The 23,793-nt window shown below is 38.7% G+C and overlaps 1 protein-coding gene across 12 annotated transcripts in view; it reads right to left on the minus strand.

Moving 5' to 3' along the window:
- The window catches only part of LINGO2 (leucine rich repeat and Ig domain containing 2), an 805,515-nt gene that overhangs the window by 398,935 nt on the left and 382,787 nt on the right, over window positions 1-23,793 (minus strand). For 10 of the 12 annotated variants that reach the window (XR_010920756.1, XR_010920755.1, XR_010920754.1 and 7 more), the window contains one exon: window positions 8,685-8,763. The gene's annotated coding sequence lies outside the window, so the exon portion shown is untranslated. Of the gene's footprint in view, window positions 1-6,148; window positions 6,255-8,684; window positions 8,764-14,817; window positions 14,920-23,793 lie in introns of those variants that run through there. The other 2 variants (XM_067553192.1, XR_010920757.1) reach the window with 2 other exon arrangements.

The following is a 23,793-nucleotide window of genomic DNA, read 5'->3' on the forward strand; positions in this document are numbered from 1 at the left end:
AGGTGCTCTGCCACACTATATATATTTAAATTCCATCTTAGTATCTGAGCATGCTGCTGTTATATAAAGGCCATTTTGCCCTTCAGGAATTCAAAAATGTTTTCAGGCATATAAATTCTTCTCCCGCCATCTCAATAACCAATCCATTCTATTCAGTGTTGTATAATCTTGATAAGGTCCCCATTTAACTTTTATTATTACCTCAGCTCAAGTATCACCCTTAGGAACACTAATTGTGCACAAAGTTGTTCCTTTTTTATTGCTTATATACTTTATGGTTAATCAAACGTGGCACGATGTTTTAATATGATGAGTTCGCTATCTAAAACATATGCCCCCAAAGATGGAACTGTGCTACTCTGAAAATGCAAAACTAAAAGACAAAGACAAAGGGTGTGCAGTATCCTGTTGTGAGTCAGGCATGAAGGTGAATCAAGGAACGTTTCATTATTTCAGTAAAACACACAATCTAAAAATGTGTCATTATTTGTGAAAGCAAATTGAAGGGCCCCGATACTGACTATGAAAGAAAACAGGTTTCTGTATGTTTATTTAGTGTATTCATCTGTTGCAAAAACCTATAAAATGGTTGTTATTAAGATGCTATGTTTAAGTAGCTGTAAGATGATTTAAGGTGTCTTTCCATAGATCAGGGCCCTCTCCCCTAGTCTGTCATGTCTGAAGAGCAAGCAAAGTAATCAGATTTGAAATTGCATGTTAATAATTAAAATACTGATGTTAACCATTTGAAAGTCAAGGTATACTGAGGTTATGTTAATTGTTTTCAAATGATAAATGCCCACACTTAAATGGCAACATCCCTGGAATCACGCCTTTACATCGCTGTGAAGTCAGCAAATAAATTGGAAAGTCACACAGTTTATTACAAGAACTGCATGTGTGTCCCGTCACCCCTGTTATCAGAGTAGGTGTTTGCTCCCTTAATGTCACTGGCCCAAAACTTTACACCCAGAAGTTGCTATATCATTTCTGATTGTCAGTTGGAGAGTAAGGGGGTATTATTTAATGCATTAACAATTCTCCACATTACTACAACTAATTTTTTTAAGTGTCAACAATGCGCTCAGTGCTGCACAAGACAAAAAATACAGAGCTTACAGTCTAAACAAGATAGAAGCAAAACAGATAGTATGTACTGGGAAGCCCAGACAGATCAATGATCGAAAGAAAAACCTTTCTTTTGTAATTAATATAATGAGAATTTTTGGGGTGATTCTCTAAGTACTGAGGTAAAGATTTCCAAAAGTAATTTTTGCATGTCTCAGTTTCTGGACCCTCAACTCGAGAAAACTTAAAGAGGCCTGATTTTCAGAAGGGGTATTCAGCACTTCCTGAAAATCAAGCCATTGTAGAGTATTTCCAGGTAGGCTCCCAAAAATCATTAGTCACTTTTGAAAATCTTGGACTGTGCCTTTTGGAGAGATTTGAGCCTGAATAATATTATTATTAATTCCTGTAAAATTTGTTCTTTTTGAAGTACATAACACTTCTTTGCATATTACTGAATAGTCATTTTAACTTGATTTTCCAATTTTTCATTTCAGCCTGAAGCACAATGGATTCCCATATCCAAAATACAGTAGTTATGGTGGTAGCCTGTACTCATTTTAAGTTAGACTTTTTCTGCTACCATTCTGAAATAACCTCTCCCTTCTTATTGAGAAATCTTAATCAGTGGGACTACAAATATCCTGGCTGAGATTTTTAAATCAAAAGTCAATTTGCAGAGCAGGGCTGTTAATAATTGTCAAAAAATATCTGATACAAGCAATAAATGGGACATTTTGATTTTCTCCCCTAGTACACCGCGGTTGGAACAGTACAGTGGGGTTGGTTCTGTTCTGAGTTACATGGATGTAACTCCACTGAAGTGTAAGTGTAATAGTGTAAGAGAGAAGAGAATCAGGCACGGTGTGTGAGACAGAGGAGATAAGATTTAAACGTTGCTGTATCAGCGTCACGTTCATGCAAACCCCTTCTGTCAACACACTGCACATGTGTGAAAAATTCACTCAATTCAAACAGCTCACCAGTTCAATCAGTCAATGCAGCCTACCCCAGTATGCTTTTATGCCGTCTCATTAAGGACCCAATCCTGCAAACCCTTTCTGATATGAATAGTTCCCTTAATGTCTACTCGCGTGTGTGAGGACTATCACGTGACCAAGGGATTTGCAGGATTAAACCTTTAGACTGCAAGCACACTCGGGCAAAGACAATGTCATTTTTTGTATTACAGCACTGAAATACTAGCAGTAATAAATGTTACGTTTTTCCTCATATGATTTACCACCACTCATTGATACAAAGAAGATATCTTCATGGAATCAGGGATTTAGCTTCTTCACAGTGCCAGTGTAACAGAAAATGTTAAATGAAATTGGCTAAAGAGAGCTGAAAAACAACCTCTCTCATTCCGAGAGTTCTGCTGTTATGCCAGTGAGAACAGCGAGTTATCTCCAAAATTCATCTCCGTTCTTATCATCTTTTGTTAGTCTTCTGGCAGGAAATATGAGAGGGCAGGCAGAAAAAAAAGAGAGAAAAATTCCTCAGGAAAAGCAAAAGGAGAATGGGGAGGGTGGGGGGAATGAGTAGACCTGGGCCAGCTATTTGCACCAAAACAGGAACTATGCAAAGAGCTCACCTGGATTCTAGTTACACCTCTAGTTCAAAACCCAGGACAAGCAGAGAGAGAGAGAGAGATTTGCTAAGAGTTGTGCACTTTTCACATACACCTGGGTCCACCTTCAAGCAACACAGTGGGCTAATATATGGCTTCGAATCAGACTCATCTAAGACGTGCTGGGAGGAAATCACCAACTTATTTTTAAAATGAATTCTGCTTTACTATTTGATCTTCAAAACAAACCTCAGGTTCACAGAGATCTGAGTTCACAGTGGCTATTTTTTTCTTCACTTTTAAATATTCATAAAAATCCATGCAGCGTGAAACCCCAACATTTCACACAGCTCTAGAAATAAGCAGAATCAGTGAAAAGGAAACATTCAAGCCCTCAAACTGGAGTTGGACCTGCTTTCTCCCTCCTTGCTAAACTTTGGGTCTCATAGGCACAGTACTACATTGGGGATGATGTGGATCTAACTTATCCCAGAGGAACCACTGGGAAGCGTCACTCCAGGATGCAACTTGTAACTTCCTTCCTTCATTAGCTGCTGTCCAGCTTCATTGACTGATGTATGGAGGGCAGGTGTAGAGGGAACCCATGGCTCTCCCTCTGTCAGTGGGGCATTGTCTTCCCTCCACCCAGACAGCAGGATCCAAGTGGCACTGCACTCTCCTGGGAACAAGGACTGGAAATCTGCCCGTCCAGAACAGCTTTCCTTTAATCTTCTTCTGGACTTTGCCCCAGTGCAAGCACCAGATAGAATCTGGCCCTTGATATCTAGCTAGGAGCACTGACCACGTCACTGCTGTATAGATCACCATTCAGCTACACACCCATTGTTACCGTGGTATGTCTCTAGCATTACTGCTACCACTCAATTGCACAGTTCCTGTTGTATAGACTCGTTTCTCCCTCCCTTTCCCAGTGACACTTTCACTTTCTGCCCCCAGAGGGTGATTTTTTCAATTATGCTACCGCGACATCAGTGTTGGCCTTCCTCTGTCCTGCCAGGAATGTTTGGGATATCTGCCATGAAAACGCTGGGGGAAAGCAGGCTTCAGCACACAAACTCTTGCTAGGTCTTTTAAAGCCCACCTGCACAGAACAGACTTAGCTAGATCTTACCCTTTATTTGTCCTGTTTTTGGTTGGCCACACTTCTTGCATGTTACCATCCCCCCTTTCACCTTCCCTGCAGACGGGCAGAGTAATATTTGTTTTGCACATCTACACAAAGTCTCAGCTGAATAATTCAGTTTACTTTCCAGCCTGCCCTGATTTTCTGACCCTTTTGTGCCTAATGGCTACCATAAACCACAGCATAAATCATGTAGAATGCTGCCTCTGGATTTCCATCAGGGAAAGAAAGCACCATTGCAGAGGTATGTTTCAAAGAGGCCGACACCAGAAAAGCTTTAGTGTCATGCACCTGTATATGCAGGACTACCTCTGAAAGATCAACCATCTCCCATCAGGCATGTCCCCGGGTGGTGGATAGGGGAATGTCTTGCAGATATGTAGGACAGTTGAGAATATTCAAAAAGAAGTTGCAGACCAGCTGATGACCTCTCTCAGCTGGTGGTTCAGCTACCTCCATAAAATGCTATATAGGCCCGATGATGGAGTACGTCAAGGCGAATAAATATCTCCTTAAAATAAGTCTTGCCGGGGCAGGTGAGGTTCATTGGCCTTGGGAGGCAGCTCACCTGGGACAAGGAAACTAATTTCAAACCTAAGGTGTCAGGTTTGGACAGCTTACATGTAAAGCTTATCCATCAGATAAGCTCATGTGGACTGATGCCCTTGTCAAGTGTACCCCTGTGGGTTGGGTTCCCCAAAAGCAATGTACAACAGCTTTGCCTGCCTGTTGTAATTGGTCAAGGGATGCTAAAGTTAAAAGAGTGAGTGACTAAAGGGATATGTGCAAGTTGCAATATAGAAATGCTGACTGGAAGTTTGGAGCTAGGTGAGGTCTTCAAGAGAAGAATAAATGTGGCGTGTGTACAGGAAACATGGAAACAAAATGAAGTTGCTCCAATTGAAGAGAAGTTGCGGGAGGCTAGGCAGTGCTGCTATGGGCATATCCAGCAGAGACCAAGAGAGCTGCATAGGTAGGATAACTTTTGCAATGATTGCGGATGGAAGAAGACCAATGGAGAGACCAAAGATTTGGTACGTGGGCCAGATATCAGCGAGAACAATTTGCACCAGAGCCTGGGTGAATGATCATGAGTTTCAGAGGAAGGCTATAAAAATCACCAATCCCAAATAAGGAAACTGGCCAACAAGAAATAATATATCCAGGGCTAGATCTCCTTAAATGGGTTGAATATAGTGGACAGACAGGTGCATGATAGTGAAGGCTTTTCTGGTGTTGGTGTTCAATGAGCTCCATGACTGAAGCGCTGTTTACTTTCTCTGTAAAGTACTGAATACGTACTGCTTTGGGGTTTGAGTCTGCTCACATATATTTTGATGTGCCTCACTGGTGACCTTATAAAATCATATTGGGACTTACTTATAGATTTACAGACTCTAAGGTCAGAAGGGACCAAAATGATCATCTAGTTTGACCTCCTGCACAACGCAGGCCAGAGAACGTCACCCATCCACTCCTGTAATAGACCCCTGACCTATGAAGGAGTTATTAAAGTCCTCAAATCATGGCTTAAAGACTTTAAGGTACAGAGAATCCACCAGCAAGTGAGCCATGCTCCATGCTACAGTGGAAGGCAAAAAACCCCTAGAGCCTTTGGCCAATCTGCCCTGGAGGAAAATTCCTTCCTGACCCCAAATATGGTGATCAGTTAAACCCTGAGCATGTGGGTAAGACTCACCAGCCAGACACCCAAAAAAGAATTATCTCTAATAACTCAGAATCCACCCCATCTAACATCCCTTTACAGGCCATTGGCATATCTACCACCAGTAGTTAAAGATCAGTCAATTGCCAAATTAGGCTGTCCCACCATACCATCTCCTCCATAAATGTATCAGGCTCAATTTTGAAGCCAGCTAGGTTTTTTGCTCCAACTGCACCCCTTGGAAGGCTATTCCAGAACTTCCCTCCTCTGATGGTTAGAAACCTGTGTCTAATTTCAAGTCTAAACTTCCTGATGGCCAGTTTATATTCATTAGTTCTTATGTCCACATTGGCGCTGAACTTAAATAATTCCTCTCCCTCCCTGGTATTTATCCCTCTGACGTATTTATAGAGAGCAATCATATCTCCCCTCTACTTTGTTACCTTTGCTCATGTTGAGAAGTATCTTACTCCTCAAGAAGTCTCATTGGTCTCAATGGGACTACTCATGGAGCAAGGGACTAATTAGCATAAGAGATGAGCCCTTAGTGAAGATCAAGATAAAAACATTGGCATGTGCTCTGATAACAAATAAAATACCCCATTCTGGTCTTGGGTAACAAAATTGATGCCATGTTCTTGTGAAAAGAGAAATTAAAAACCACTCCTATGTATTTCTTCTGTGAATCTAATTCTAACCCAGAAGTAACTTTTAGAAGATCAGGTAAGTATTTTTTTATACACATCCACAAATGTGTTAGTTTATGCAGCTCACATTTAGTGCAGGAAGAGATCATCCAAAACCTGTTAATAAAAAGTAATTGTTAAAAGAGGATGTTAGGAAATCTTTCTATAGCCCCAAACCACTGGTTAAAACCTGTGATTATCAAATCGCAACACTGAATCTTCCATTCCGATTGATCAAGAGATGTGGCATTATCCAGGCACAAGATAAGGACATCTTTATCATAAAACATGTCAATGCACGTCCATGGATAATGTCCTACCGCCCACTCAAAATGGAACACCAACATTTTTCTATTAAAATTACATAGTGCCATATACTGGCTTTGGATGCACAGCCCCATACACAACACCCATGGAACTAACGGAAAGTCCAAATGTAACTGTGTTTCAAGTCAAAGTATATATTTTGGCCCATTTAACATTCTAAAATAGAATATCATTTTTGCAAAAACAAACATTTAAACATTTGCATGATTTATTTTCTCCTTCCTGGCCTGCTTCTTGCCATCCTAATTTAAAATATTATTGATACATTTCATAACTTTTTTTGGGTGGTGGGAGGTATGGCAACTGTTTTCCTGTAGGGAGAAATATGCCTTATTGGTAGAAATTAAGCAAACGTGAGTTGTGGATAAGAAGTCACTTAGGCGCTTTTGAAAACTTCAGCCATCATCTTTTCAGTCATTTCTCTAGCCCTGATGAAGACAAGTACACTTAGGGAGCAAACACTTCAGCACATGCTTAAATCTCATTGAATCAACTAGGACTTAAGGACATGTTTAAAACTGAGCATGTGCTCATTTGTTTTGCTGAAACAAGGCTTTAAATATCAATTGACAATTACATTCCTATCTCTTTTCTGCTTCTTCTGTCCCCTGAACACTAGCCTCCAACAATAGGATGGCAGAGGAGGTTTTAACATCACAATCTAACTTAAATATTTCTGGGTGACTGGGGGAAAGGGTGGGACATTAGTCCCATGTGGCTATATGGCACAGGAACACCACACACCTTTTCAGTGTCCACTACATACCCATAACCAGTGTTCAGCTACCCATGGAGAATCATCACACTTGAACTTTCCCACACAATGGCTGAGAAGAACATTTTCTATTATTTACAGGTTTTATGCGGCGAAACAGCAGCAGTAAGAGTCAAGCTCTGACTTCAGTATTTACATTCAAGAGTGGAATAATCAGCCTCCACTGGAAGGGAAATATTGCTCCTTTTCCCCATTTAGAATCACCGCCCACATCTCCTTGTGGCATTTCACTCATGGCAGAGGATGATTCACCTTTTCCTCTTTCTGTGAGAGAACCACCATATGTTAAGTTGTGCAGTCTTGGGATTCAGCTTATTAAGTAAATGATGAGGAGCTGGATATTCACTCTCCCGTCTTCGAAGCTAAGGAAGGCTGGTGATTCTGTTTTTCAAACGGGCCTATTTCCACCTTTTAAGATATTGCTCACAGCAGCCTTCAAGTTAGGAGGGAGAGAATCTGGCTCAGCACTGAGTTTAAAAATGTGAATCAAGAGCTACCCTTGCACAGCCTCCTATTCAGCTTTTTAATAAAAGCTTTTAAAAATCTCTTCTCACTGTGAGTAGAAAAGCTAGATTTGCTGGCAGGAAGGCTGAGGAATTAATGTCACAGTCTAAAGAAAACTAATGGAACCTGAAAATAAACATATCAAGTGAGGACACTGTGTTGATGCAAAGACTCCAGGAAAAGACACAGAATAAATGTAACTTTAGACCTTGCTGCTCAGATTTTCCCCCAAGGTGAGGAGGGAGGTTTGGGGGAACACAGAGCTGGTTTTGCCATCAAAATTGTTTTTCATCATAGCCATTAATACCACCAGAATGAAGGTATTTTTCAAAATCCAGAAAATCGGATTTAAAAAAAATGTATTTAGCTTTTGGCATGAATAATTTTGCACTTCACTGTGCAAAATCATAATCAAATCAGGAACCCAAATGCTTAGTTTTACAAATTACACAACAATAAGGAATTTGGGAAGTTTGAACACAATCAGACAGAGTGGGAGGAAGCACACCACTTGCCTAACAATAAAAAGTACCGACAAATACATACTGTAATTCGATATGTAAATAAATGCATTTGAAGTCAACTTGTGTTCTCTACATACATAAAAGACATGATTTTCAAAAACTCACCGTGTTGGTCTACCTCAGCTCCCATTGAAGTCCCATGAATTTTAAAGGAAACTGAGTTAAGCCAATACAGTGCTTTTGAAAAATCTCACCCACGCTCTTCATAAACATCCTGTGCATTTAATACAGTGCATAAAAATAATCATATACCTTAGCAGGAATTAAGAATGGCTCATTGTACAGAGGGAAGATGAAACCAGGGACACATTTAAAGACAATGAAGGTTTTCTTCTCCTTCAATGCCTGGAAAATACTATAATCAGATAATCTGAGACACTACCTTTAAAGTGCAGTCAGTTAAAATGGAACATTTACCTTGTAAGATTCACACTCCATTGATAAAAGCAGGAAAGAAAACAGCTCAGTGCCAAGTCTCCCAGGTCTTGTTTAGTTACTACAAAGAAAAAGAGGGAGATCGCATTAGAAATCTCACCTGCATTCAGTTTTTTAAAGTGGTGATGCTTTTAGTGAAAGATAGCCATGATGCAAAATATACCTTCACTACATATTAGGCCCCTATGCAAAAGAAGAATTAGCAATGAAGCAGTTTGCCAGACCTGTGAGCATTCCATAAATGATCTAAGTGGCTAGTGCATAAGCAAAAAAGCAGGAGGTGGGGGGAAAGCAACCACAGCACTAGAAAACACTGCAACACTAACCAGTAAGCAAGAATAATTTTCAATTTCTGATTGAAAGAATAGAAACACTTAAGCAACCTTAACTACAGCTGTTGTGACTTCTCCAGCTATAATGATACAGTGCATTTGTGTAGCACTTTTCATCCGTCGTAAAGTGCTTTTCAAAGGCAGAAAAGCATTGTTTATCCCCCATTTTACAGATGGGGTAAATGAAGCAGGGAGACTTTAAGGGCCTGCCCCTCAAACCCTGCCAGAGTAAAATGGGAGCTTTCCCATTTACATGAAAGGGAGAACGACTGGGTACACAAAGGTGATTTGCTCAAGGTCAAAGAGAGGATGCAGAGAGGAAAAGAGAAGCTCATGGAGTCTAAAAGTGATATCGTACTGAAGTGTTTTTTATTTCCAGAATTATTTTAGAGAGAATGAAGCAGTTATAGATTGTGCAATAACCCAGGTCCCTTCTAAACTGATATATGGCTATTATTAATGTTCATCTACCTGGAAGACTTATTTCTGTATTGTCACACACAAAACATGAAAGTAACCGTCATCCACTCCCTTTAACTCTAGTCTTGACCAATATATGCCCTTTGTGGCCTTCAGCCTTTCATTGATACTCAGGAAATGAGCCTAGAGAAAACAAGTCTTTTTGACTGCTCAGCACTCAGAACAAGCTGTTCCAGAACCTAAAGAGGTATCTGACATATGACACACTACCTTTCTGTAAGACAGGAAATATCTATATCTATCTATCTATCAATCATCTGATAGAAGTATCTGTGGAAATCAGCAAAAAGTACCAATAATAATATTCTCTCTCTCTCTCACACACACACATGCACAGAGTTACAAATGAATTTACAATAAAATGACAATTAAATTAAATCAACATTATTAGGACGTAGCAGTTATAGCAATTTTTTAAAGCCTAGAAATTTGAAGCCGTTAAGAGTTCCATAATCAGTCATTATTCTCATTCACCTAATTCATGGTGTAGTATGCAAGTCATTATACAAGGTTAAAAATATCCCAATCTATATACATTGTTCTTTGGAGCATGGATGTCCTAAACTATGTTCTTTGACAGCTGAGAAGTGGTTTGGGGGATTGCATATGGAAAGATAAGTGTTTTTGTTGTAATTAGAAGGTAGCCCTTCGGTGATGGAGCTGTCTCAAGAGCTCCATTTCTTAATAACTTTACTACATTTACAGTTTGGTTAAGGGTTTGTGCTCCTTGTTAGAAAAGTGGATGAGGCAATTTTGTTAATGAATTAATCATTTAATTCACGGTTTAGAAGGTATAATGTATCATTTGGCCTATAGTTTTGAGAGGACAACATTGACCATTCCACACTCCTGCTTCTTATGACTTCATCCCACTTCTCCCAGCTCCAGGAAGCTATGTAGTGGTACAATGAAAATGTAGGACAGAAATTTCATGAGAGCAGGCCTTCTTGTGAAGTTTAGAATACTTCCTACTCCTGATTATACAAGAATGTCTTGATAACAGATTCTAATGGTATTTTGGCATTTCAGCCTCTGCAGAAGAAGTGCAGAAGAAGTTAAAAAAGAAAAACAATCTGTATGTTTAAAGTTATCCAGATTTTAGCACCATCAAAAATAAAAATTGGTTTGGGCCTAAGTTTTTGCTTTGCTAAAATTCAGGTCAGCCCTTATTTTATTCAAACTGGCTCACCTGTCACTAGTAACTAGACCTCGCTGGGAACCAGAATTTACATTTTGAGGGGAATCTGACATTTAGAAAAAAATGTGCTCCAAACTGGAACAAAAAGTTGACATTTCGAAATGTACCATGGGGGGAAAACAGTAAAAGAAAATTTTATTTGGGACCATCTACATGTTTCATTTCAAGAAGGTCAAAATGTTTCATTTCAGTAAGTTAAAAATATGTTTCAATAAAGTTAAAAATTCAGTTCATTTTATTTTGATGATGTTATATAAAATATTAATTTTAATATAAAGTCAAAAAGAAATGTTTTGATATTATCAAAATTAAAAGGTCAAAATGACTTGTTCAGAGTTTTCCCATCACATTTAATTGAAATAGACATGTTCCTGTGAAATATTTTGATGAAACTGCACTCTTCAATGGAAAAATGTCTAATTTTTTTTGACCAGCTCTAATAGTTATAAATCTTGGAAGTCAAAGGAGACATTGACCATCTAGCAGTGCCACTCTCATTCTCACTTGCTTTACACTACACAGATGCATGGATTCATTCATGCTTTTGGAGTTGGTACAAGGAATGGATATCAAGTCACTTGGCAATAAAAGAATGAAATTTCTCTGTTATTCTCTTCTGTTTTCATCATCATATAACCTTCAGTGACACTGAATAATGACTACATTGAAGATTTACACTCACAGAACCAATGTACAGACAATTCATGTGAAAAAGGTATGACCCTTACAAAATCTCTCTCTCTGAAGGGTCTTTCTATGCATTTTTTCTAAAAGCTCTTGGAAAATTCTCATGTTACAGTAAGTGTCATAGGATTTCATCTGTCTTTGTGATCGTGTTAATATGGCACAAAGAAAATGCATAGGGAACAACTGAGGCTAAGGTTAGGTGGAAGGTGGTGAAAGAAGAGGAAAAGAGATGGAGGTTAGTGAGAAGTCATTATCTTCTCCTGCCTCTCTCCCTTACTCTTTGGGCTGTCCTTTACTGTTTTTGACACATCAACAGGAGCAGTTCACTTCAAGACATAGGATACAACTATCCCTTTCTCCTCTAAGAGTATTGCTGAAATGTTACCCAGTTACCAGGTTAAAAAAAGGTTTTGTGCCCAAATTAACTGCCACTTGGTAAACCAGGTGGGAGTAGCGATTGTGTCTAGATCACATCTCCATTTTTGTGTAAACCCTATTTAAATGTCTGAATGCTTGGATTAAATCTGAAAAGTAAGATTTATCCATTGATCTATTACCTGAGGCAACTGTGACTGAACTTTTGACCAGTCATCAAAACAAACATGAACTCAAGGATGGAGGGGTTATGTGTGTGGGCGTGGGGGAGAGTGAATGTTAAAGCTGAATCTCCTCCCCATCCCACCACTCTTTCTTCCTTTCTGTGGGTCAAATTTTTTGCTTGTACAACTCCAATGATGTCAGAGAATTTGGCCCAATTAACTATAAAAGGCTGTGGACAGCATTTATAGCCAATCAGCTCAACTCTTTGAAATGACTTTGATAATCTCATATAAGATCCCACAGCTCTAGTAGGTTCTCTTATGGGTCCTGCAATACCACATAGTTAAGATGTTGCATACCCTGAAAAACATGGCATTCTGGTCTATATTGCCTAAGAATTCATAGTTCAACTACAGGAAGTAGGGTGCCAGAACAGTTGACTCCTGCCAACCCAACTGCCTCTTCTTATAACAGACAAGGAAGCCAATATGGTCTTCTATAAAGAAAAGGTTAAAAAAATGGACAGAAACAGGATTCCAGCTGCCTTCTAGAGGTTCTTACTCTGAGGAAGGGATGGGTCAGGGAGATGGCTCAGGTGTGCCTCAATCTCAGGTCAATTTGGATAAACTTTGCATGAACATCTAGAGTTTCGGATGCTTGTCTGAACCTTTTGAAATTCACCCATCACTACTAATTACTTTTTTAATTAATGCTGAACCTGACATCCAATGTTATTTTGCCACAGGGATATTAATCCCAAGTAAACATTGCTTGACAAATACCAGTTACTGCAGACATTATTTAACAAACCTACTATACTCTTGAAATATTCCTTTTATAACCTGTACTCATTAGCTGAACAAACAGGATTAGTGATGAGAAAAAGTGAAGGAAAAAAAATCTTCATACAGAAAAGTCTCTCGTCTCAGTGAGACATGCACCAAGCCAACCAGAGACCAGAAGTTATCAAAACAAGGCTTGAGAAGAAATTAGTCTGCTTGATCCTAAGTCTAATAATACTCTTGTATTTTCTGTACCTGAGCCTAATCTTTGTTCCTCAGGCTCTTTCTGGTCCTGAAATCTGTGTTATCTGCAACTGCACATTCTTAAAGGAAGAAGTGCTATTGCTTTAGGTGACATTATCTCAGTTTATGCTAGTTTCATGTGGAAGGATGCAGATGTGCCTGCCATTCAAAAAGCCTTTAATAACTCATTCCCCCAATTTAAAAAATAAACTAATTCAAAATAATGAAAACCAATAAGCTAATTAATTTCAACAAAACCTGAAAGCAAGCAAGATATAAAATTGTGCAATTGTGAGCATGAGTAAATCCCACAGATAAACCATTATTTGTTATCACACATGTAATAAAGGCAGACACATGCAACCAAAAACAATTAGCAGATGCACACAACCAGAACCCTACGTATATGTAGAATTGCTACACCTAAATTCTATGCCATGCCTATGTCATGCCAGGAGACAAACTAATTAACCCAAGTTAATGGCAAGTTCAAAAAACAAACAAAAAACAAAACAAGTTTAATAAAACTCATCTCTTTCCATTAGCCTTTGAACAATAATTTTCCTAAAGATGACAAATTACATTACAGTAAATAAAAAATTAACAACTCTACCATACACACTTTAATCACTGCTTCACAAGGCAAAGAGGAGAATATGGCCCTGATATACGTATGAATAGAAATGTTTCTTATCATTTTGGTTACACCTAGATACCATTAGAATGGATGCATTAAAATACTAAGACAGCAACAGAAGGCAGGATCCGTTCAGTTCTAGAGCATCAACTATATTTATATATTTTGGAGGTTTTCTTATTTTTTTTTTTGTTAAGTGCTCACTATGAACTAATGGTTTGTTTCATTTTTCAGCCCACCTGATTGCACACACCAGGGACTCCTTGCATCTTTCCAGTCCTACCAACAAGCATCCTGTTGGCCACCCTTCTAACCCTCTTTTCAAGGAATTTCTTACAACTCCCCCAAATCGCCCTCCCACTAAGAGGTTGTGCATATCCACATTTGCCCCATCTCCCATGCAAAAGTCATCCATACCAGTGCTTTGTGGGAACCTTCATTCCCACTGTTTCACCCTTCCCCTCATTGACTGGGGCTCTGAGTGCCCCATATTCCCACCTTTCTCCAATGCCAAGAGCTCTGTGTGCCTCCTTCCCTCATCCCAGTGCATCTCAATTCCCCACCACCAAGGATTCTGTTTGCCGCTCCACTCCCCAGGGTCCCCCATTCTCCACCCCATGCCAGAGGCTCTGTGTATCTCTCCTTCCCCATTCTCTCCACAAAATATCTTTCTTTTCCCCAGACTGGAAGGGAGGGATGGATGGCTGGTCTTCTCTTTTCCCCATCAGGAACAGACTAGCAGGATCCTAGCAGGATGTTAGGAAGGAATGAAGACTTTTCTCTCTTCTTCCTCTGTCTGCCTCTGCTGGCTGAATATCCACCCCATAGCTACCAGCAGCAATTATTTCCTTTTCATCATTCAGAGTATGAACATGTTAAACACTAATGGGAAGATGAGCAGGGGTATTGTTATGCTGCAAGAGGTTTGTCATAGTTTTAGGGAAACTGCATCTGTATTCCCCTTCTGCCAGCCATCACCTATCCTAGGCAGAGACCTGCATCTCAGCTCCCTGATTTACACTGTGATATTCCCAGCAAGCCCAGATACCTAAACAGGCCAGTGCCTGCACTTTGCTTTCTCTCTGAAGATTATGACCAGTTAGAAGTTACCACACGGCTCCTTCTAAGCAAGAACATGTATTCTTAAGGTAAAAGTATTACAGAAAAAAACATATTAAAACAATAAAAGAACCTACACACATACTAAAAAGCTTACCACAAATCACCCCCAACTCCAACCTAGGGCTCTAGTAGATTTTAGTCCTTCAACACCCTCAACTGGATTTTCTCTGTGGTTAGAAGTTCATCTGTCTTAGTTCCAAAACTAGAACAAAGAATGGGCAAATCAGCCATTTCTTTAGAGATGCTCAGGCCTTTGATCCTGGCTTCTGTAACGGGTAATCAACAGACAACCACCCTCTTCTCAGAGGTAGCTACAAAAGACTGGGTTTTTGCATTAATGGAGTTAGGGAATTTGCATTAACCTCTCCTTAGGAAATCCATTTTATTATTGTTCCAAAAAAGTCCATGCTTTTTTGGCACATTTTCAATATAATCTTTTGAACTCCCATATTTCAAATCTGTCTCATATCCCCTCTAGAGAGGTTACATACCATTGCAGTCCACAATAATACATACACTTAATAAGTTAAGATCTTTCAAGGATATTGCAGGAAATTGCCGTATTTCTCAGTGTTAACACTTGCCATCAACAGATCAGTGGTTCCATGTGTCTCTAATTTTCTCTTTTGATCTTCCAGTTGTCCCCCAAAATCAGTAAGATTCTAGTCATTGATGCCTAGAATATTCCCTAGAATTGTGGAATTGATTGGATGTGGCGTTCAAAAGTTACTATGTTATATATAGACAGAAGTGCTATCAAATTGAAAACAAGGCCTCATAAGTATGGCCAATAAGCAATTTTAAGTAGTGGATTTTTCTCTCCTGGCACTTACAACTTGGTGTAATTTTTTGTTTTTAAAATGACCTATTTATTTACTGTATAGCAGCTTTGAAAGGCAGCTAGAACACATTACTTTTTTATAAAGTAAGGCAATTTGCTTATAAGTGCAGTACTTCAATTTCCAGGGGAAGTTGGTATATAGCAGCAACATTTGCATTGATATTCCAACTGAAGGAGGCCTTATATGTTAATGGCATAATTGTCCATCTCATAAACCTTTACTGACAATTTCACGACACATCCAAGAGTTATTAAGATGCCAATACAGTTACACTGACATTGTATCTGCTCTGCAATAGTATTCATGAGTATTATTTGCACATTGCTGCTTACTGTGTTTTGTACTTCTCATCTGCCCCTCATTACACTCCCAAATTTACCTGACTTGTGCAAACCTGCTGAGATCTCCCTTTTATTACTGTAAATTATTAAAACAAAAATATTGACCCAGGAAGCTTATGTTATAATATTTAAGCAGAAGAATTGATCTTGCATCATTTTAAGCTCCTTGCAATATTACTTTTCTTGTCTTTCTCGTGTTGCATTTTTGTCCCTCATTGGGTCTCGGGAGGTTGAAATCAACACTCACGGATGATACACCTGTCCTCGCAGATGCTACTCTTCTGCGACAGTGGCATCTAGATATTGAACAATTTTCAGTACCAGTAGCATTACTTAATTACATCACCACAATGCATTATTTACATCCACAGGAGTTACCAGTAAAGAAATTATGACACTCATGGTGTCTTTGATAAGAACGGCTCTACTGGGTCAGACCAATGCTTCAACTAGCCCAGTCTCCTGTCTTCTGACAGTGACCAGGCCCAGATGCTTCAGAGGGAATGAAAAGAACAGGCCTATTATTGAGTGAATCCATCCTCTGTCATCCAGTCCCAGTTCTGGCAGTCAGAGGTTTAGGGATTCCGGGAGGATGGGATTGCATCCCTGATGATCTTTGCTAAAAGCCATTGAGAGGACCTATCCTCCATGAACTCATCTAATTCTTTTTTGAACAGAGTTATACTTTTGGCCTTCACAACAATCTGCCATTTTGTTGCACAGTTACCCAGTTTAGGGAGATCCCTTTGTAACTCTTTGCAGACAGCTTTCGACTTAGCTATCTTGAGTAATTCAGGATCATGTACAAACTTTGCCACCTCACTGTTCAACATATTCATAAATGATTTGGGAAAAGGGATGAACAGCCCAGGTTCCAGTACAGATCCTTGGGGGACCCCATTGTTTACCCCTCTCATTTGTGAAAACTGACCTTTTAAAAAGTTACTAATCCATGAAAGGACCTTCCCTCTTATCCCATGACTGCTTAGTTTGCTTAAGAGCCTTTGGTGAGGGATCTTTTAAAGGCTTTCTGAAAGTCCAAGTACACTATATTGACTAGATCACCCTTTGTTCACATGTTTGCTGAAACCTCAAAGAATTTTAATAGATCGGCGAGTTATGATTTCCCTTTACAAATGCCGTGCTGATCTATTCTGAACCAATCAAACTGAGTTTCTTTGGACACTTTCTCCCTTCCATTCCGCATTCAGTTCATGAAGTTCACTTTTACAGATTCCTTAGCCAGATAAAGTGATCCAGACCCTGAAGTAAAAGAAAGCGACCAGCCTAAGGAAAAAGGTAACTCACCACTTTATACTTATATTTGAATGCCCGTATACCCACACAACATTTAATTGTTTACACAGAAGCAGTCTTCCAGTAATGCAACTCTTATCTTCTATTAATATAAATCAAGAACTCTCACTGTAGCAAGATGATCTCAATATATGTTGTGTCATCCTAAAACAAAGGGTGATTTAGTTTTTCACTTGAAACAAGTGATGGAAGGCATATAATGCAGAGCTAATTAGTTTAACTGGCTGTGTTTATAGAACCTGTGATCTTTGTCTACAGATTGGGAAATTGAGGTTTTACCACAAAGGTTTGGTAACCTTAATAGGAATATAGTCTTGAGGTGAGTATCAATGAATTAATTTTTTCATGCCTTTTGGCAAATGTTCCTTTCAGGTTAAGAGCTCTAGCAATGCATTTTTTCTTATATACAGTTGGAACAGCTAGTGAAGCAAATCAAAACATTCCTTTAACTCCAGATGTTCCATTTAATAAATTCACCCCAAAGCACATAGACTACCATCTGAGCATAAGTGATAAAAAGATAAGATAAACTTAAATTAATTTATGTTTGATATTGTCTAGTATCCAGTGGAGGACCATTCTAAGCAGGTTTTTGTTTTGTTTTGTTTTGCTTTTAAGGATCAATGGTCTGTGATATCCATGCACTATTGTATGCAATTTCTGGTTTAAATCAGAATTGGCTTTGTGATGGAGTACAAATAGCCTGTCAATAAATGAATTTAAGAGCAGACTTACTGTGAGTTGGCAATATTTTCTACTTCAATAGTAAACTAGAAATTTGGGCTTGTTTGATTGAATTCCAGTACGCTTTTATTTGACTGATAAATACTTCATTAGAGTCCACAAACTTTGATCCAGCACTGCTGAGAACATCTGAACTGGTGAATTACTTCTTCCAGTTAGAAGTCTCAATTTTAGATATCCAGAGAAAACACTGAGGTTATTTAGAGCCTATTATTCCAGAAAGTAAACAGAAACTGCCCAAAGACATTGAACTCATTTCCTTCAGTGGCTTTCACAATATCTTTTTCTTATTCTAATTTTCTTTTTCTAATTAACAGATTAAAAGTCCGCATTATTACGTATATAAAGCAGACCATAATCATCTTTTCCCCTATGATTGGTATATGTTAATATCACCAATGTCAATATCAATATCAGAAGATTCTGGATACATAGGGTGGAATCCTGGGCACAGCTAAATGCAATGACAAAACTCCCACTGAATTCAGTGAGGCCAGGATTTCATCCCTTATCTTAATCTCTTCTGTCATATGTGTCTATTACATATACGTTCAATACACAGAACATAGAACATTCATTCCAAACTGTATAGTGCGTTTTTCTCAATCTAATGAAATATAATAAACAGATATACAGTACACTCTCCCCTCAACTCATGTTTGTTTAATGTGAGACAGCATTGAACATCTCTCTTGTTCTTCAGTAATGCTTGGAGTTAGTTATAGTGCATGAGCAAACTTGTTTGGCCTACTTTTGAACCAACCTGGATATTATGGAGAGTGATTTGGATATTCTTTCTTATATTAAGTAGCACCTCACTACTCCAATAGTTTCACTGAATGGGACTACTTGTGGAGTAAGAGTTTCAGACTCTCTCACCGCACTATAGCCTGGAGGTTTGGGCACTGACTGGGGATGTGAGAGAGCCAAGTTCAAGTCCCTATTTTGTCTGATTCAGAATGCTCTAACTCCCAGGCTATGGATAGAGAGTCACTTTCTATCTTTCTCACACACACATCAACACAGACCTAGACCCAAAAAGCTCAGATTTTCATCTGAAAGCTGTCATTTTGACACAATTCCATTCCCATGAAAACATTTGAAAGGTTTGGTTCTCATTTCACTGTGGAACAAAACAAATTTGGAAACTTTGAAAGTTGCTGCCAACACAATGAATCCCCACCAGTTCTAGTTCCAACACTCTTGGGGACTCATGAGCCTGTGAGTATGATGCCACATGATGAATTTTCTGTTTGCTTTTTAAAGAACCAATGGAATTATTCAACTCCGTGGACTCAGAGCAGCCTGAAAGGCCTTACCTTTAGGATTGTGGGTCTCTGGGAGCAGAGTTGCCGCCTCAACCTAGGGGCGGGGGCAACCAAACAAGAATACGAACAGGGCTTTAACTGAAGAAATATGGCTCATTTATTTAGTCATTAATATTAAGTAAAGAGCATAAACGTAAACAATACAAACATGAAACCAAAGAAAGATACAAAGGCCTAATATTTTTCTTTTCTATTCATGCAATCATTTCTCATAGTACACAATTCTATTATTGGTCATTTTATGTTTACAGACAGATAATCGCTTGCAAACTCTCTGTTATTCCAATGCATACAGACAGATGGTCATTTGTAAAATCCTAGTTACTCTTTCACAGACAGATAAACAGACAGATGTTTGTTTGTTATCTTAAAGCAAAAGCTATTTTCATACGTTACCAAAAGCGCTTCTCTCCTTAAGCCCCTTGGGCCGAGTCGACTCTGATAAGTGTTAGCCATCCTTTGGATGCTGCTGGTTCATAGAAGGGCTCAGTCCAGCTACCGAGGATCCCAGCGGGCTGCAGTCCAAAGTGCAACTGACACTCTGGGTTTAAGTACCCACAGGCTGATCACCAAACTGATCAGCTTGACCAGTATGTAACCAGCCAGTGAACACTATCACTTCTGCGGTCGGTATGTAACCAACCAGTGAACAGTGTCACTTTGCCTTGTCATGTGACATGATCAGTGAGCATTTCTGCTGAGTCATCCTGATTTGTAGGCACTTCCAGGTGCCACTCAGCCGGGTGTGGTCAACCTGATCAGCTTTTGTTTTTATGTCTGCCCTCTATTTGTGCTGTGCTAGCGCCTGGACAGCCCTTATCAGGTCCTTCCAGCCCTTTCCCCAAGCTATATACTTTACTATTCTATCTTAAAGCACAAAACCCATTAACTATTCTTTTTATATTCTACAACCCCTACACCCCCTCCCCCCAAAAAAACCCCAAAAGCCCACCACACATACATTAAAAGAACATTATTAAAGGTGCAAAGTCAAGCACTCAAAATTTAGGAGATGTCAGAATTAAGGCTGCCTGTATAACCTTCATTTGGACCCTCTGTGCTTATGTATGATGATAGTATGTGATCATGTAACTAAAGACTAACTTTTTCACAGGAAACTAAAAATCAGATGAAAAATATGTAAGGAAACACGTAGATTATCATTCAGAAATCACATACATGAGCACGGTAACATACACAATGCTTTATACAGCAATATATACATATACTCATATATTCAATATATACATATATTTTACATACACAGCAATATATTCTCAAGCCCCAACAAATTTCAATCAAAGGGCACTGTGCAACTCACTAAATTCAATGGAGCTATGACAAGGTATACCAGTTGAGCATCTATCACACTGAGTACAACAGCTGTTGGATTGATTCCTAAAACAATCAATCAGGACAGAAAATAATAATAAGGAAAAGAGAGGGAGATAATGGAAATGTTTGGTGAGGAAGTGAAGAGAGAAAGGATTAGCAGACAAGAAGTGGAAAACTATTCAAAGCATAAAAGAAAGCTTGATGTTGTCAGTGGAAAAAGAAGAGAATCGGGAACTCACAAAGTTGATAGAAACATAGATAGTGAGACAGTGAGAAAGAACAAGTGAGAGAAGAGAGAGAGAGAAATAAGATTCTATAGGACCATATAGGGGAGACTGAAGAGTTTATATGTGATATGGAGTCGGTGAGGGGTGAAATGGTGAGAAAAATAGGTCACCTATTGGCTCCTTAGACAGAATTAAGGGGAAACAGGAGATAGATATGCCAGTAAGACAAAGGCTATCAACGTGCAATGGGCAAATTTTATTTTAAAAAAACAAAAACAACCCCTCCCCAATCAACTGGCACTGCTTGAATGCTCAACCTTTTTCAAATCAGGCAACTTATTTAGGTGCCCAAATCATATAGCTTTAGGAGACTAACTTCACATAGCTATTTTTGAAAATTTTGTCAAAAAATGTTATACCTGACATTCTGTATGACAAACATAAACAACTCAAACCTCAACCACAGGGCCAGTTTTTTCTGCTGGTGTAAACTGGTATGGCAATACTGAAGCCAAAGAAACTCCATCAACTTACACCAGCAGAGAATTTGGCCCATATTGCCTGAGGAACCTCTAGGGAACACAATGCATAATCTATCACATGGCTGCAATGCAGGTAATTTTGGCAACAGAAAAAATTACTAGCTAAGACATTAATCTATAGTCATATTTGATAAGTAAACAAGTAGATATAACTGCAAAGGGGAAAGAATAAAAGCAAGGTGAAAAAGCATATCTAATAGAGATAACAGCAAAATTACTATGATTTTTTGCAGAAACTGTATTTTCCACTGGAAAATCTTTTACAGAAAATTCTTGACCAGCTCTAGTCCTTATACCCACTCAGGTGCAAACATTCAGTACTGCAAGGAGCATACATGTGGAGCCACAGATCAAAGCTTTCATGAGGATCCTGGTAGAAATGTGGAGTGTGCAAGCTACTGCCCAAGACCATGGATATGCGCAGGCATTTTTTTTGAGAAAATCTGTTCAAGTTTGAAAATCTTTATTTGAAAAACATGTCAGGTCACCATTAAATGTCTTCAAACTCCAAGAAGTAGAAGAGAGTGCCATGTGGATGGACTCCTCTCCTCACATACTGCATAAAAATGTAGCAAAAATGAACATGCCCCATTCAAGCTCATTTTATTTTCAAACAGTTGTATATTACATTTTAATAACAACAGTTCTGTAAGAATCATGTGGAGTACAGACACCTAGGCTATCATGATGCCCAGATAAGTAAATGCCTGCATGGATTTTATTGTAGAATTAGGGCCTTTCAAACTTTTCCAGGTAAATCAACAGTTTACAAAATGCCACATGAGAAACTGTATATATATTTTTCCTTTTAACATCATTTTATATATCTACAAAGTGCTCATGTCTTCCACAAATTTAATTTAGTGAAAGGGAGAGAAAATCCTCAGCAAAATAAATAAAGAGGACTCATTTATAAACATACAGAGAAAAATTTGGATCCATTTTTTTCTTTCTCCCATTTCAGGCACAAAGTGCCAATATTTTCCAGTAAACTTTTTTATAAATGTTGACAGTTGTGTTTTTGTTAGTGTCATCATTTAAGAGCTACAACAATATCTCTAGAAGGGAAAACTCGTAAAGATCCGCATCTATTGGGAGCTGAGAGCTAATAAGGTCCTTTGAGAACAAAAGTCAATAACCATGAACGTAAGGCTTGGTGGTCAGGATGAGCAAATGCTGAAATTTTTGCTTTCTATGTACTTTCATTTTACAGCATTGAACCCTCTTCCTGCTCACCAAGAGAATGTATTTAATGTAGAATTGTTAATTTAAAAAGGAAGTTTCAGACTGGAACAGGAAGAGAAAGAAAAAGACATCAAGAATGAGAGCAGCACAACTGCAATTGCCCAGTACTATCAGGCTCAAACAGCTGAAGGGTTCCTTAGCTTTGCTACAGATCTGTTTTTACAGCAGAGAAAATAGCACAGGTGTAAATTCTAACTGGCTTCTTTCTTTTATTAATCTGATTTAAAGACAAGAGTTTAAGATGTGTCTGAAAACTTATTTACTTACTATAACATTAAAAGGCAAAATCAAAATAAAATATAAGTTTATGAAATTGAAGAAAGAGTCCATTTTAATCCACTGAGTAAATCTCTTATTATGGACAGAAAAATTGTATTAATCATTTGGTGTCATCATATAATTACATGATAGTCCATAATTGCAGACTTCCAGAATATGCATTCAGTGTTTCATAATGCCCCCAAAGGAGTAGTTATAGACTATAGTGAAACGGAAAATTGAGAACTGTTTTTTTCCTAAATGTTATTATTTGCTTAATTGTCTGTGTCAGCCTTATTGTTCCATTTAGGTCGACTGAGGTCATTTTGAGACTATGAGAAAATGTGTGCTAATAGTCTGAACTTGAAGAAAATTCTACCTTTTGTGGATTAAAGTCAATGGGGCCAAAGTCAGTGCTTGTGTAACTAGAGCCAGAAGAAACCAGGCTGGTATAAGGAAGTTTCACGCTGACATAGCGGATTGTGCTTCTAGTTACGCTAGCTCAAAATTTGGCCATTTGTCCTAAGCCCAGAAGTGGAAGGAAGTTTCTGAGGTAGGTGGGCTATACAATGCCTCGGTCCATGAGATTCAGAGAGAGTGTAACTAGGTATATTTGCAGTTAGATATAGTGGTGACATAAGGACTAGGTGGAAGAGAAAAAAGGGGGCAGTGTCTGAAGGAAAAGGTTTGGGCGGGTGTTGTCAGAGGTGGGGGCGAAGATGCAGCAATTTCATTTTAGCTGCCTGAATTGTCTGTTAGCTGCATTGTCTAATGGCTGGTGTAACAAAGACGCAATGGGTTGGTGCAACTCAATACATCAAACATCTATTCACATTCCCAGCAAATGCCGTAAGCTACCAAATTATCCCAAAGGCAATGGGATTTAGTCAG

This window comes from Emydura macquarii, unplaced genomic scaffold, assembly GCF_026122565.2.
Source record: "Emydura macquarii macquarii isolate MOO-44397 ecotype Brisbane River unplaced genomic scaffold, CSIRO-AGI_Emac_v2 contig_1451, whole genome shotgun sequence".
NCBI lineage: Eukaryota > Metazoa > Chordata > Testudines > Chelidae > Emydura > Emydura macquarii.